The 5,200-nt window shown below is 54.0% G+C and overlaps 1 long non-coding RNA gene across 1 annotated transcript; it reads left to right on the forward strand.

Annotated features, from left to right (window-relative positions):
• Positions 1-2,797: 2,797 nt before the first annotated feature.
• On the forward strand, positions 2,798-4,610 carry LOC103667199. The gene is made up of 3 exons (XR_569697.2): positions 2,798-2,926; positions 3,855-4,028; positions 4,550-4,610. It is a non-coding gene; the product is annotated as an uncharacterized LOC103667199 (long non-coding RNA).
• Positions 4,611-5,200: the final 590 nt, after the last annotated feature.

Raw genomic sequence — 5,200 nt, forward strand, 5'->3', positions numbered from 1 at the left:
GTTCCCGCAGCTCTTTAGAAAGGACTGGAAGGAGGGGGTGGAGAGACTCTGAGCCTTGAAATCCGATCTGTGGTTGTTTTTCCTCTAAAACTGAATGGATCCCCGCCCAGCACTTGCCCTGGGCGCCCTTCCAGTCCCGGAGTGACCTGGGAGGAGCGGCTGCCGGGTGGGCCTGGGTGCGCACCTCCAGGACCTGGTCTGGAGCCAGCCCCCGCCTCGTGACCTTCCCCCCCGGCCCCCACTGGCTCCTGTTGTGCAGCCACGTGAGCCCGGCCACGGCCACGGCTGAGCCCCTGTCTTCAGTTTCCCAGTTCACTTCCTGTGGATTCCCACTGGGCTGTGCACACAGGGTGCCTCTGATGAATGTGGCTGACAGGGCGCGGGGCGGGGTAGGGGGGGGTGTTTTAAACCCAGCGTTATGAGGTGAGTGTCGGAATCTGCATCAGGATCCCGAATTTCACTGATGCCTGCTAAGGAGCCCGGATGTGCACCGCCATCCGCCTGGTCCCTGGCCCTGCTACCACGGGTCACACCCCCTGGAACAAAGACGCAAGGTGTGTGTGGGTGCCTTGGTGTGAGGCTTTGGTTTCACCCAGCTTGCCACGGGCTCTCTCTCTTGTGACCCCCTCATCCCTTGCCCCTCCTGACCATCTGGTCACCCACCCCTTCTATCTGGTGGGGGCAGCCTCTCCCCTGCATTAAAGCCTGCCACCCAGGGCCAGGGTTCAAACAGCACCATGGGTTAGCTTAGGGGGACCCCCCCACCCCGGATTCCCACCCAGGAGCCCCAGGGCAAGGGAACCAGACCACTCCCAATCAGCTCTTGTATTTCCAAGCTGAACTAAAATGTTTGACCATGACCTCATCTTGGGATTAAAATGGCCTCAATCTTGACAGTGTAGTGAACCGGATGTCTTTCTCAGAATTCCTCTTTCCTGACAAGCATAGAGGCCAACATTTACTGTGGTCTTCCCGTGTGCCACATGCTAGCCAAGTGCTTCCTGCATATTCTCTCATTTAATCCTCACTATGACTCCAGAGGGAAGGTTCAGTTATCACCCCAATTTTACTGATGAGCTGAGAACAGAGAGGGTGAGTAACTCCTCTAAGATTGCACAGCCAGTATGCCGCAGAGCTAAAGGTCTGACTAAGGGACGAGTCCTAACAGCCTCCCTGAGGCTGGGTCTGGAGGTCTTACCATCTCTTGTATGCGACGACCTTCCTTTGTCCTGGATAAAAGCCTTTACATTTGACCAAATCTGGGTTTTATGTTCATTGATCTAGCACAGAGGTCAGGAAACGTGGGCATATGGGCCAAATCTAGTCGTAGCCTGTTTTTGTAAGGCCTGGTTTTTCATATTAAAAAAAAAAAAAAAGACTATTTATTCACTTGAGAGAGAGAGCAGGTGCAAGCTGGAGGCTAGAGCCTGAGCAGGGGTTGGGGGAGAGGAAGGGGGAGAAGCAGACTGCCTGTGGAGTCTCACCTGATGGGGGACTCGATCCTGGGACCCTGGGATCATGACCTGAGTGAAAGGCAGACACTTACCGACTGAGCCACCAGGCGCCCCATGGCTTTTTACACTTTTAAAGGGTTGTTAACACACACACACACATGCACTGAATGGTACACTTAAAATGGTTCAGATGGTAACAGAGTTTTTTCTAGCTGGGCCTTTGAATGCTTTAAAAAAATTGTAGTGGAAACACAACATAGAATCTACCATCTTAACCAGTGTTAAGCGTGCGTCTCAGTAGACCGGTGTTTTCACATTGTTATGAATGGGTCTCCAGGATCGTTTTGTCTTGCGAAACTGAAACTCTATACCCATTACACAACAATTCTCGATCTCTCCCCAGGCCCAGGCAACCACCGGTCCACCTTCTGTTTCTAGAAATCTACTTCAGAGACCTCACCCGTATGAGCGGAGTCCGCTGTGTTGGCCTTTCTTTGGCGGGCTTCTGTACGTGAGCACGATGTCCTCGTGTTTCTCCCCGGTTCCCACACACGTAACGACCCGTGACAAGACAGGATTGTCTTCCTTTCGAGGCCGGAGGGAGATTCCGTTGTGTGTAGATAGTACATCGTGCCTGTCAGTCCACGGAGGGACACGTGGCTCGTCTCTACCTCTTGGCTACAGTGGGTAGTGCTGCTCGGAGTACGGGTGTGCGGACACCCGAGATCACGCTCCAGTTCTCTTGGATGTAAGTGGATCCATTTTGAACTTTTCGAAGAACCGCCATACCGTTCTCCGCAGCGGCTGCACCCATTTTAGAATCCCACCTACAGTGCACGAGATTCCAACGTCTCCACATCCTCGCCAACACTCGGTTTACTGTTTCTGTTTGTTTCCTTTGGAGTGTGGTCCTCTTGGCGGGTGTGAGGTGCTTCCTCCCTGTGGTTTTGATTTCAGTTTCTCTGAGAGTTAGCGATGTTGAGCATACGCGTGTGGCCGTGTGTATCACCCCGGGAGAGATGTCTATACAAGCCCTTTGCCTATTTTTTAATTGGGTTATTTGATTTTTTTATGTTGTTGAGTTGCAGGAGCTCTTTACATAGTCTGGACCCTAACCCCTTATCAGACAAGTGACTTGCAAATATTCTCTTTCATGTCAAAGGTTGCCTTTTAAATCTGTCGATGGTGTCCTTTGATGCACAAAGGTCTTCAAGTTTGACGTGGTCCCATGTGTTTACTTCTGTTCTTGTCGCCCGTGCTTTCGGTGTCATATCCAAGAAATCATTGCAAATCCAACATCATGAAGCTTTTCGCTGTGTTTTCTTCCAGGGGCTTTATAGTTTGGGTTGTTATGTTTAGGTTTTAAATCCATTTTAATTTTTGTATATGGTGTAAGGTAAGGGTCCACTTTAATTCTTTTGCAGGTGGCTATCCAGGGACTGGGGACTGTCCTTTCCGTCGGGAGGAAGATGGTAAATTTTATGTTTTGTGTACTTTAACACAATTTTTTTTAATGAGTGAAGAGGAAGAAGAAGAGGGAGGAGAAGGAGAAGAAGGGGCAACAGAGATAATGTTTGGCCCACAAATCCTAAACTATTTGCTACTTAGGAGCTGGCTTTTTCCGAGAAGACTGTTTTTTTGTTTTTGTTTTTTTTTTAAGATTTTATTTATTTATCCGACAGAGAGATAGAGACGGCCAGCGAGAGAGGGAACACAGGCAGGGGGAGTGGGAGAGGAAGAAGCAGGCTCACAGCAGAGGAGCCCGATGTGGGGCTCGATCCCATAACGCCGGGATCACGCCCTGAGCCGAAGGCAGACGCTCAACTGCTGTGCCACCCAGGCGCCCCCCGAGAGGACTGTTGACCCCCAAGCTGGCACCCGGCAGCATCCTACTGAGCCCCCCCAACGTGGGCTTATGTTATTACTGTGTCCACAGCGAGCCCCAGCATGCTGTCTCTGATTCTCTTTGGACCGTGCCTCACAAGAGTGCACTTCTCGATGAAAAACTCCATGAATTCATCCTGTGCATGAAGACGGAGGTGCCTGTGGGGATTGGAAAGGCCTTGGCTGAACCTTCGGGTCTGGGTAGACCTTGGGCTGGTTGCCTGGTGGGCCGGCCTGTGGCCTGCTTCCTCACTTTCCTGGCTGTGAAGGAAGGATGAGAAATTTTGGCCTCAGAATGGAGAAAAACGGAAGAAGGGAATCTGACCAAGGTTTCCTGAGACGTTGGCAGGGAGCTCTGAGGCCTCTTAGAAGCAACATATGAGTCCCAGGCAACATGACCATCTTAGCAAGTCTTAGAGCTCCTGGTCTTAAGCTCAGGGGAATACCCCTTCCGTCGTCACACTGGATGTGTGAATGCATGCCCAACATCTAATCTAACGTCTTTCCGTGTCTCAGCTCTCTACCCAGGTGGTGAACTCCCTGAAGCCGGGTCAGGAGCTCCTGTTTTTCTGGAGCCTTCTCTGAGCGTCTGGCAGCACCTGGCAGCTCTTTGTATTTGCTTACTGTCTGACTCGCGCGTTAAGAAAAGACCCTGAAAGGAAAGAGGCTTCTGGAAGAGTCTCCTAGGGAGTAAGGGCCTTCTCTCTGCCTCCCAGAACCATCTTGAGGCCCCCGCTAGCTGGGAGGGCCGCACTGCCTCAGGTGGGGTGCGGGGGGCCCAGGCCTGACCACCCAGGTGTCCCCTCCCCTCCTTCCACAAGCCAAACACTTCAGCACCTCTGCACACCTTCGGCACCTGACCCGACCCTGTTCCTTCTGGGCGATTTCTGTCAGCCAACCTGTCTTGCCATTTCCTGTGAGGGAGGCCTTGGAAGTGCTCGGGGAGGCAGCCCCAGGCGGCAGGGAGGCCCAGAGCCCCGCAGCTTGGACCTGACGCTGGAGGGGCCGGGCTGGGGGTAGGGTTGGCTCTGCGTGAGAACACTCTCACCATCAAGCTGCCTTTGAGCCAGGCCCCTGGGGCCACCCCTCCGCCCGCTTTCATTTTGTTGATTGGAGATTGTGTCCCTGAATAGAGCTTAATGTCCTTTGGAAATTATCTGTTCTTTTTTTCTCTTTAAAAAAATGTCTCCTGCTTTCTCCATTTGGTTTAGGTTGTCACTGTGTCCCTGCCTGCTGAAGGTGGATGATGGGCCCCCGGAGGATGGGAGCGATCACCGTCACCCGTGGTCTGCTCTGAGGCCAAACTGGGGCTGGGTGGGTGGGTGGGAGGGAGAGTCTCTGGGGGATGAGTCCTGGGAGACGTTTTCTCTCTGGTCTCCTGTTGGGTGGGAGCAGGGGGAAGGGAGCCTGGGGGGAGGTGGGGCAGGGCATCCCGAGCAGAGGCTGAGGGAGCGGGGGAGCTGGGAATGGATCTGAGGCTTGGGATGGCTGGGCAGCGGGGCAGGAGAAGGGCGATTCAGAGGCCCACGTGGGCCGGAGAGCCCGGGGACCAGAAGCCAGGCTGGGAGGCAGCGGGGCCCGGGGCTCGGCTGGGCGGCCACCCGCTTCAGCCCGCCCTCTGACACCGGACGACACAGGATGGCGAGATGTGCCCGGTGCAACGCCAGTGACGAGCTTCGCCTTCTTAGAGCAGCGAGCCGCCAGGCGAAGGCAGGGCTCCTCTTGTGTGAGAAAGACTCAGGATGCTGGTGAGTTCTGCGCCCTCGAAGAGCCCCAGGCCTGTAGGAAGGGAAGTGACCAGCACCCTGGGCCCCTGCACCTCCTGCCAAAACAGCAGAACAGCCAACCGGGTTTTGCAAGAG

Source organism: Ursus maritimus, unplaced genomic scaffold (genome assembly GCF_017311325.1).
Source record: "Ursus maritimus isolate PB19 unplaced genomic scaffold, ASM1731132v1 scaffold_2, whole genome shotgun sequence".
Classification (NCBI taxonomy): Eukaryota; Metazoa; Chordata; class Mammalia; order Carnivora; family Ursidae; genus Ursus; species Ursus maritimus.